Consider the following 12021-nt stretch of genomic DNA (forward strand, 5'->3'; position numbering starts at 1 on the left):
TTCAGTTGCTACATATCTTCACTTACACTTCTTGGTGTCAGTTAAAAAGTTTTAACTATTTAGTGAGAATATAGACATTGTGGTTTATGTTTGTATTCTCTTGATGATTAATGGTACTGAGGATCTTTTCAAGTGTTTATTTGTCATCCATATATCTTTTTTAAATTGTCTGTTTAGATATTCTATTTTTAAGCTGAGTTATTTGTGTTAGTGCTGCATTTCAAGAGTTCTGGTTTTAATTTTTTTTTTTTTACATTTATTTATTTTTGAGAGACAAAGAGAGACAGAGCACAAGTGGGGAAGGTGCAGAGAGAGAATGAGACACAGAATCTGAAGCAGGATCCAGGCTCTGAACTGTCAGCACAGAGCCTCATGCGAGGCTCAAACTCACAAACTGTGAGATCATGACCTGAGCTGAAGTCGGATGCTTAACCGAGCCACTCAAGTGTCTCCAAGAGTTCTTTATATGTTCTGTATACATCTATTTGACAGATATTTATATTGCAATTATTTTTCCCATTATTTTTCTTTAATTTATGTTTTGTTAACAAAGTATTTCAAAGAGCAAGTGTTTTAATTCTGATAAAGTTAAATTTATTAATTTTTATGTGTATGTATGTGTCTTATATAATAAATATTTGCCTAACCCAAAGTTGCAAACATTTTATTCATGACTTCTTATAGAAATGATACTGTTTTAGTTTTCACAATTAGGTCAGTGATACATCTCCAATTAATTTTTCTGTATGACATGAGGTTAAGACTCAAAGTTGCTTTTTTCATATAAAAATATAGTTTTTGTTGCACCAAATATGTGAGAATCTACTTGTGGGTTTCTAATTCTCTTCTGCTGATCAAAATATGTAACTTTTTAAATATATCTGACTCTGAAATTTAGAGCAATTCTTGAAATCAGTTAGTTGAAATCCTCCAAGTTGGCTCTTTTAAGAAAGTATTTTGGCTATTTTGGATCATTTACATTTTATTGTGGAAGAATTGGTGTCCCAACAATATCGAATCTTTCAAGGCATGAATATGATATATCCTCCAGTTATTTAGATCTTTTAAAATTTTCCTGTGTAATGTTTACAGCTTGCAGCATCAGGATATTAACAGATAGTTTGTTACATTTCCATGTGTTTGTGTTTTGGTTTTGATTTCTATTTCTCTTGTGACAATTTCTTTTTTTCTTTAATATTTTATTTATTTTTGAGAGAGAGAGAGAGAGAGACAGCATGAGCAGGGGAGGATCAGAGAGAGAGGGAGGCACAGAATCTGAAACAAGCTCCAGGCTCTGAGCTAGCTGTCAGCACAGAGCCCGATGCGGGGTTCGAACCCATGAACCGCGAGATCATGACCTGAGCCGAAGTCTGACGCTCAACCGACTGAGCCACCCAGGCTCCCCTCTTGTGACAATTTCTATCTTGCCTTTCATTTAAGAGTGCAAGTTTTACCTTGATAATCTTTTCCTTTAAGAATGTTTTTGTTCCTCGCATGTTATGGGTTTTGGATTATGTTTCAGATATATTTGGTACGTTGTGAAGTCTCTGGGACCTGTTAAAATCTGATAGCGGCAAGTCTTTTTGTTTTAGCCAACAATAGACACAATTAGGTCTAGACTGAGAGTGGCCTCAGCTCCTTGGGCGGTGGTTCTAACGTCGGATCATGTTTCAGAGCTTTTGTTAGACTGCTTTGAGTCTGGTAAAACCACTGCTCTGAAGTTCTGTTGGTTCATACGCTGATTAGGGGGTCCCCCTTGCCCACATCCTGACTCCCAGAGGCTGCTTTTCCTGGTCCTCTGTCTTGAATGTTAGGCTCCTCTCCAATTTATAGTCATGTGCCCTTCAGTGCAGCACTGCATGACTGGGCGCATCCTCTGAACAAGCACCAAGGAAAAACTTGGGAGTTTTTCACACAGGAATCACAGGACCTCTTTCGTCTCCTCTTCTTCCCTCAGAGTTTCAATGCCACCACTGCAGTGCAGCTTCATGATGGGGGTCACCCATAGGCAAGCTGACAACTTGCCCAGTCATATCTTATTGTCTGTCTCTTAATCTCTCTATTGAGAAATTCCCCGTCTATTAACACTTATAAGCTTATTTTCTGTATGTGGTAGTTTTCATAACTACCCCATTCTATTGCTTTTGTTTCTTTTTCTGACCATTAATGCTTGTGCTTGATAAAAAGCCATATATTTTGCAATTTAAAAAATCATTATCTGAGAAATTTTTTAAGATTTTTGGTATGACTTATGTTTGTTTCTCCCAGGTGCCTGAGGGCACGGGCAATTTAGAAACGGTCTAAAATATATTCTAAGATGAAAGATTTCCAGAAGACTTGAGTGGTATGATTTTGGATAAAAAAAAACTTCTGGGAGAGCAGGCTTGTCAAAACAAAAATGTCAAATCTTGTTTATGTAAACAACAACTTCAGGGAAAGTTATTTTTCTATTTTCTCCTTTCACTAGGGGGTTGCCTTCCAGAAGCTATATTTGTTTCTTTGTTTGCTTGTTTGTTTGTTATCTCTGTTCAGATTTCCTGAATTGTGTGGGACCCATGAAGATATTGAAAACCAAGTTTTACATCGTTAGTGATTTCCAAATGACCTCTGGACTGTAGTAGCTTCAATCGTGCCATACCTTTTTGGATTTTGAAGTTCTTTGCTTACATTAACTGCCCATACAGACCAATTCAATGAGTACAATATGGGAATTATTACATTATATAAAAATTGTAGTTTTTAGAAACCTGTAGGTAGGCATAACCCACAGATACTATGAATACTCTACCTGTACTTAAATGATTTTTCTTAATCTTTCAGCAAATCATCCTGTGTATTAAAAAATGTCAAGGTCACATTCTTTGAGCTGGAAAATAAATACTTTCAAGAACAGCACAGAAGGCTAACTGTGATTCATATCTTCCTCAGTGTCATTTACAAAATGGCCATGGTTATATCTATACCTTTCGTAGGAGTCTAGAAAGAGGAAAACATGGAGAAATAGGAAGGAGAATATAAAAACAGAATTTTTGTGCCTCTCAATTTGTATAATTTTCTGTGAAGTGTGGTTATAATTCTTATGGTCATATTTAGGACACTTTCATGTACACAATAAATGTAAGAGTAATATATACATAGTTTAATAAGTATTCCATGATCAAAGGACATAAGATGAGTGCTTTAGGGAACAGAGAATGAAATGAGGTCAGAGCTAAATTTTGATTTAGAGAGAGGTTAAGGAATTCAAAAGTAATGATTTTCAAATGTATTTCAAGGAGTTTCTTGAAAGAACTCAAGGTAGGCATGTCGACTTTATTCTGCTTTTCTTTTCTTTTGATATCCTGCTACTGCATCAGAGCTTGCAATTTATTAAAATAAAATAAAATGAGGATACGCACACACAAACACACACACACACACTCACACACTTGTATTTCTGTTGAAAGATATAGGTTAAAGCTCATTGCAGAGAAATTATTTTTTAAAGAATCCTGTGCTCTTTACTTTTTCTCATACAAGTTTGGAAATTCATAATACTTATAGTGAGATAATCCCTTATCCCATAATCTAGTAGTGGGCAGTTAAGTAATTAAGCTCTACAAAGTTTAAGTTATCTGTCACAATTCCATTGCTTCTGAAAATACTTGTGTGTCCCCAATATTGTCATATAACGTTGCAAATCATCAAAACAACTTAAAATGTCTTTTATGATCTGATGCTTATTTAATTCTCCAACTTAATCTTTGGCAAATTCTCAGTATACTCCAGCAATACTGATTTTTCTGTCTGTAGTTTCAAGTTTTTATTTAAATTCCAGTTAGTTAACATATAGTGTAATACTAGTTACAAGAGTAGAATTTAGTGATCATCACTTACATATAACACCCACTGCTCATCATATCAACTGCCCTCCTTAATCCTTATCCCCTAACCCTCCACCCTCCTCTGCACCAACCTTCAATGTCTTCTCTGTAGTTAAGAATCTGCTTTATGGTTTGCCTCTCTTTTTCCTCCCTGTATGTTCATCTGTTTTGCTTCACGAATTACACATATGAGTAAAATCATGGTATTTGTCTTTCTTTAACATTTTTCGCTTAACATAACACACTCTAGTTCCATTCATGTCATGGCAAATGGTAAGATTTCATTTTTTATGGTTAAGTAGTATTCTATCATATAGATAATATATTCTATCATATATTCTATTTATCTATATAAAACCTCTTCTTTATTCATTCTTCAGCTAATGGACGTTTGGGCTCTTTCCATAATTTGGCTATTGTTGGTAAGGCTGCTATAAACATTGAGCTGCATGTGTCCCTTCAGATCAATATTTTTGTATCCTTTGGATAAATAGCTAGTAAGTAATGCAATTACTGGATCATAAGGTAGTTCTATTTTTAACTTTTTGAGGAAACTTTGTACTGTTTTCCAAAGTGGCTATTCCAATTTGCATTCCCACCAATAGTGTAAGAGGATTCCCCTTACATTCTATCTTTCCCAACACCTGTTATTTCCTGTGTTGCTAATTTTAGCCAATCTGACAGGTGTGAGATGATATCTCATTGTAGTTTTGATTTGTCTTTCCCTGATGATAAGTAATATTAAACATCTTTTCATGTGTCTGTTGGCCATCTGTATGACTTCTTCGGAAAAATGTCTATTCGTGTCTTCTGCCCATTTCTTAACTGGATTTCAAAAAATTTTAAAGATGATGCCTTCTGGGAGCACATGCTGTTTCTTTTGGTCTTATGTGCTTATTACTATTTTTCATGCTAAATCTTGTCATCTATTATTTAAAAGTACATCATTTCATGCTTATTAGAATACTGTAATTTATTTGTATTAAGGAACTAAAAATTTAATATGTAGATAGATATGAGTATGTGGATATTTGCTAACAACATTTGGAAAGCTTTCCTAAATATAGATTATGTGCTCTACAAAGTACTCATGTAACATACTGGGTTTCTCTTGGCTTTCCACAGCCTAAAAATTTCCATTTATTATATATTACTCTAATAATCTGTTTGCTAGTCTGTTTTTTCTCCCTACTATGAGTAATAGCTACCATTTATTGAACTCATATCATGTTTCAGGCTCTGTGGTAATTACTCAACATGTATTACCTTATATCACAGAATATGGAATACCTTTTTTTATAGAAATCACTATCAAATAAAATCAAAAGACATCACTGATTATACATAACATTCAAAGATATTGAAATGTGAAGTAAAAGGGGGTTTTTTGGAATCCATGGAATATGCTATTTACATGTGTTCTTTATAGCAACCATATAAGAAAGATGGCATTAAGCCTCCTTTATGAGGCAAGAAGGAAAAACTTAAGGAGATTAAATACCTTTTTCTAAGTTAATAACAAGGTTGGAATTTCAGCATAAGTAAGTTTGATGACAAGGCTCATTCTCTTAACAATTTTATTTACTTTATAAATATGTGAGAATAAGTGTCAGGTCCATCTTGTTAAATATTGAAGTCTTAGTGCTCAGCACAAAGTAGAAACTCAATGAGTATTGGATGAATTAAATAATAAATACATTTAAAAAGTAATTTATTAACTGTGGTACTGCTAAGACAGAAGACCAGGTTTTCTGAGTCAGAACCTTGTACCTTTGATACTCTATCTTGATTTTCAAAAGTATCCATGTGATTTTCTCTAGCCCGAGCATTAATAATTTTCTATACTCGATCATTTTTATAAGATTCACGAAGAAATAAGATTAATACCTATAGAATTATACTAACTGATAAGATAAAAGATGGACACCTATGATTAAGACTACTATAATATGGGAAGAGAATAATAGAAATTTAGTATTTGAGGGAAACTAAGTAGGAAGCAGAATCTGACTAGTCAGAGGTTCTAGGAAAAGTATCTATCTCTAGGCTGAGGAGAACTAATAGGCTTGGAAGATTCATTGCCAAAAAAAAAATAAGGAAAAAAATCTGTTCATTAATCCATTGATTTAAAATGAATATTGGAATTGTGGAATATTAGAGCAAGAATGGCTAAGTAGGAAAAGGCCATGAGCCCAAAACTTTTATAAGACAAACAAATCAGTTAATATGTGATAAGACAGAACAAAATTTTAAGTCTTTGAAGGTTTAATTAAAGAAAGAATTTGAAAAACTAATTTGATAGGAATTTGCCTTATCGGTTGGAGAAGGACAGGTCCAGGAGTCAGAGGGTCAGTTTTATGGCTCTTGTAAAAACCCAGGTGTGAACAGCTGAAAATGATAAGGAACTGAACCATGACAATGATTTCAGCAACACAATCAAGTCATTTTATACCAAAAAGTAAAGAATCCAATACCTCTTGGGACTGGTGAATAGGGCAGATAAAAGAAGTGAGTAAATGATGGGCTTATATTTTAAAATCAGAGAATAAATGATTCATTGCCAGAAATCTAGAAGACTGAAAACAAGAAAAAGAGGTCAATCTTCTACGTTGTTAACATACGTGAAAACTGAATTTTACATTGTAATTTCCTATCTATCATCTATCTAATCCGTCTAATATCTACCTAAAGTGTTACTATGTGAAACTTAATAAAGCCACTACTATGACATTTTCCACCACAAGCTCATTGATGCCACCAGAATTATTTCTAAATAATATAAAAAATAAAAAAAACATGTCCTGTGTTTATTAGAATGCTGTGATTTATTTGCAACAAAAAACATGAAAATTCAATATATGGTTGGATAGGTGTATGTGAATGTTTGCAAACAACATCTTATGTGATCATTTTAGAGTCATGAACATTATCTCTGATGTACAAATCTCGGTTTTCTCATATGAATTTCACACTCAATGATATTTTGATTTTTAGTAATATCTAACCCATAAGTATATTCAATGGGTGCAATCATTGTCCTTCTGTTTCTGAATTGAATTCCTTTTAGCCAATGAGCATATTTAATAAATTGGGTAAAATATAATATTACATAATGCCTAAAGTAGCCATATTTGATAGTATTTAATTCTCTAGGGCTAAAGATTTTCTTTGTGCCTCATTCAACTATCATAAGGAAACATAATTATAAATGAAATGTTGGAACTTTAAAAATATCCTTTAAGGGAGTTGGCCAATAATTCTCTCATCTTTACCCCTCCTCTTTGACAATCATGTAGTGGTTCACCACACATGCACAAGCTCAATTTTCGGCAGAGGTTTTTGGCTTAGTCTCCACTGTGCCCATAAATCGTGAATGACTGTTTTTATGGGCATGCCCTTTATCAGGCACTTTAAAGATGAACATCAGTAAACTCATGTGTTCAAAAAGAAAATTAGAAAAGCAGAGTTTGGTTTTGGAGTACCTATTTTGTTTCTTTTTCCATGTTAGAAATTATTTTTACTTTTATATTTTTATTTTTAAAATTATTTTTAAATAATTTTTTACCATACTACACTGATACAAAAGAGTACACTTGGCATACAAATAAAATACGAGTGAAAATAGAAAAAAATTTCATCTTGGCTACTGCCATTATTGATCAGAAAATACAAATCACCCTTTTAAAATAACCTAAAACTTTTCTTGAGGCATAACAGACATACAACTGCACACATTAAAGTGTACATTTTGATGTTTTGATATATTTAAAGACCCATAAAACTATCACTCTAATCAAGATAATGAATGTATCCATCATCCTAAATTTTTCTTCTTTCCCCTTTGTAATCTCTCCTTTCCACTCCCCATGCCTTGCCTTCCCAGAAACTAATGATTTGCTCTTCGTCATCACAGATTAGTTTTTATTTTTGAAAATTTTGTACACATGGAACAATATAGTTTTTATTATTTTACCCTTGGATTGTTTCAATCAGCATATGTTTTGAGAGTCTTCCATAATGTTGTGGAGGGTTCAACAAACTATTTTTTTCCAAAGGGCCACATAATAAATATATCAGACTTGGTGAATCATGTAAGATTTTTGTTGAATATTCTTTATTTATTTATAGCCCTTAGAAATGTAAAAAATAAGAGCTCCTGGGTGGTTCCAGCAACTAAGCATCTGACTCTTGATTTTGGCTCAGTTCATGTTTTCATGGGTTCATAAGTTTGAACTCCACATTGGGGTCCAAGCTGACTGCGTGGAGCCTGACTGGAATTCTATCTTTCCCTCTCTCTTTGTCCCTCCCCCCCTCCCCAATCACAGTCTCTCTCAAAAATAAATATTTTTAAAAGTTAAAATTAAAAAAACAATAAACTTAAAAATATTTAAAAAATATTCTTAATTTGTGCATCATATAAAAACATTCATAGACCAAATTTAGCTCAGGGTCATAGTTTGCCAAGCCCTATCAAAGTTATTTCCTTTTCATAATTGATCAATAGTCCATTTGATGGAAGAACCAGTTTGTTTATCTGCTTAACTCTTGATGGACAGCTGATACGGTTCCAGTTTTTGGCTAAACATAAAGCTGAGGGGTGCCTGGGAGGTCCAGTTGGTGGAGTATGGAATTTTAATTTCTGCTCAGGTCATGATCCCAGTGTTGTGGAATCTGCTGAGTGTTGAGCCTGCTTAAGATTCTCTCTCTCTCTCTCTCTCTCTCTGCCCCTCTGTCCCATCCACAATCTCTCTAAAATAAAAATAAAAAATAAAAATAAATAAAGCTGATATGAGCATTCATGTAGAAGTCTTTTGGACATTTATTACCCCCTTTACAATGATAAAAACTTCATAGTAAAATGCCTGACAAGTGTATACTTTTCAGAAACTCCAAATTTCTTTTCAAAGAGTTCTATGATTTTTCCTTTGCACTAACAGTGTATGAAAGTTCCAGTAACTCTACATTCTAGTAAACAATTGATAAGATCAATTTTTAAATGTAAATGTTCTAGTAGTTGTGTAGAAATATATTATTGTGGTTTTTATTTTTATTTATCCAGTGGTTGATTGTGTTAAATAGTTCTCAAGTGCTTATTTGTCATTTATATATCTTCTACAGTGAAGTGTGTATTTTAATCTCTTATTTTCTTTAAAATTGGGTAATTAATTCTCTTATTGGATTTTAAGGGCACTTTATATATTATAGGTAATTTTTTTTTTACCATATATATGATTTATAAGTATTTTCCCAGTTTTCAGTTCATCTTTCCATTCTCTTAGTAGTGTCCTTTGAAGAGGAGAAGTATTTAACTTTGGTGACAACAAATTTATCTTTTTTTTTCCTTTTTTACATTGTGGGTTTTAGTGTCTTAGTTATAAAGTACTTTTCCAACCAAGACACAAAAATGTTTCTCCTAGGTTTTCTTCCAAAAGTAGTACATCTTGGTTTTACATTAGGTCTACAATCAAATGTGGCTTAATATTCTTTATACAATACAAACTACAAACTTGTTGTAGTGCAGGTATACTGCTTATGAATTATGTTAGCTTTTGTAGGACTGAACACATCTGTCCTTTATCACTATTTTTGAAATACATTTTATTGAGTATAGGGTTCTAAGTTGTCAGATATTTTTTGAGTATTTTGTTATTCTACTGCCTTCTAACTTACATTATTTTCAAACAATTCTTTCTTGCTTTGTTCCTTCCAGTCATATCTTCTTAAAAGCAACTTTTAAGGTGGTCTCTTTATAAATAAGTTTAAGAAATTTGATTATGATATGCCCTAGTGGGGTTTTCTTTACATTTCTTATTTTTGAATTTGTTGAATTTAGGCATGTGGGTTTATAATTTTCACAAACTTAGAACATGTTCAGCTTATTTCAAAAATAAGTTTTCTGTCTCTTTTGTCTCTTCTTTGGATACTCCAATTGTTTGTATATTTGACCTTTTGAGGCTTTCTTATAGTCCAAGGATGCTATGTTGTTTTTGCCCAGTATTTTCCCCATTGGGTTTGATTTGGGACAATTCATATTACTTTGTCTTCAAGTTTACTAATTTTTTTGCAGTGTCCAATTTATTGTTAATCATACTTAGTGTTTTATTTATTTATTTTCTGTCTTGGACACTGTAGCTTTCATCTCTATGAGTTTAATATCAAGTTTAAAAAATGTTTCATGTCTCTACTTACCATTCTCAATATTTCTTCCAGCTTCTTAAACAGATGTCATATAGTTAAAAAAGAAACCTGTTTTAATGTACTTGTCTACTAATTATACAATCTGAGTTATTTCTGGGTCTTTTCTGAGTAATCAACTTTCCTTATAATTATGGGTTCTATTTTCCAGCTTTTATTTTTACATGCATGGTGATTTTTGATTAAATATAAAATGTATATTTTACCTTCTTATACGTGAATATTTTTTATTCCTATAATATTCTTGAGATTTGTTCTGGGATGCAATCAAGTTATTTGGAAACATTTTGATTCTTTCAACTCTTGCTTTCAAAGTCATTTTATGTGAGATCAAAGAAGCATGTGGTCAAGTATTTAGTTTGTCCTACTATTGCGGCAATATTCTTTTGAGTGTTTCAGGCATGAATTAGGAGGTTTTTTCCACTCTGTCTGCTGGGAACAAGAACATATACAGTGATCAATTCTCAGCTGAAGGCTCAAGGAAATCTCTCTACAAACTCCAGATCTCTTGGTCTGAGCATGTGTCTTTTCTTCTATACTTTATCTTGAGAACTCTATCTACTTTAGATTCTCTAGGATCTCAGTTCTGTCTTTCCTACCTAAGGAAAATATTGTATTATGCCTGGTTCCACGCGCTGTGCCACAGCCTGGAAATTCTCCAGGCACTGAAGTCTATCAACTATAGGGCTAATCTCATTTGGTTTTAAAATCTTAGGCTCATTGTCCTTTGGACTAATGTGTAATATCTTAAATTTTTTTTCTATATGTTTCATCAATTATTTTTTACTTGTTCAAAGCAAGAGTGGGTTTTTGGTGCCTGTTACTCCATCTTGGCTAAATGCATAAGTCCTTATTTTCAAATAATTTCACCAAGGGTAGTGTGTATCTCTTTAATTATATATGTTAGAAAATATATCATTTTACAAAAGAGATCTGTTCTTTGTCTTTGGCTTCTGGGAGATAATCTCTAAGCTCTAAATTTCATGCTTGCTAGTATTTTCTTTATTCTTGCCTTAAAGACCAAGGCAAAGAAAGAAGTATGACCCATGACAAGATACAAAATGTCCCTGGAATAAAACATACCTTTTCTCATAAAAACTGAGATATTAGAACAATATGTACTGTGAGTCTTTAGGAAGGTAGTACTCATCATCTCTAAAGTTTGCACATTTTAGATATTTACCATGAATGGATTATGATTTCAAAATTTTGGCAATTACAAAGATAAAACTATAGTAGCTCTAAATAAAATTTGCTAGTACTTTAATTAATTTTTAAGGAGAAAGTATTTATTACAACCCAGGAAGTTTTATAAACATTGGTTGATATACAGAAATTGTCCTGAGGGAGAAAGAAAGCACATTACAGCCAAAGAAAAAAAAACATAAAGAAACAAATTCTGAGGAGGTTAAAAAAAATCATAAAGAGAACTAATAAAAATGATTAAACAAATATTTTTCTATCTCAAATCTCCAATTTCTTTATTAATGAGTAAGTTTCCTAATATACTTGCAACTCTCAAATAGAAATAGAACAAAAACTAATGAGCATATGGAGAAAAACTATATAACATAAAGAAAGATCTTGCATATTAAATGTAACTTTGTTGCTTCAGAAAATGTAAGATAGCTTCATATAAAAGACCATAGCAATAGCATAAGTAGTAAAACTTTATAAGGAGAAATGTCTGCTATTGTTGTTCATATTTCCATCATGATTAGTATGAATAGATAAATGGAAGAGCTGGCAACTGGAATGTAATTAATAAATATTTGTTGAAATGAATACCACTCCTTCCAAGTCTTCTCCCATCATTTCTTCTAGAACAACTCTAGGCTGAGTAAGAATGAGAGTGAAAGGAAGCAAAACAGATATCCCAAGGATGGTAAGAAAGAGAGAGTTTTAAAAAGAGCAAGAGGAAGAAATGGTAGTAACATAAATTGCATTACTTGGGCTTGTAAGA

This window comes from Hyaena hyaena, unplaced genomic scaffold (genome assembly GCF_003009895.1).
Source record: "Hyaena hyaena isolate Hyena2069 unplaced genomic scaffold, ASM300989v1 scaffold_586, whole genome shotgun sequence".
Taxonomy (NCBI): Eukaryota; Metazoa; Chordata; class Mammalia; order Carnivora; family Hyaenidae; genus Hyaena; species Hyaena hyaena.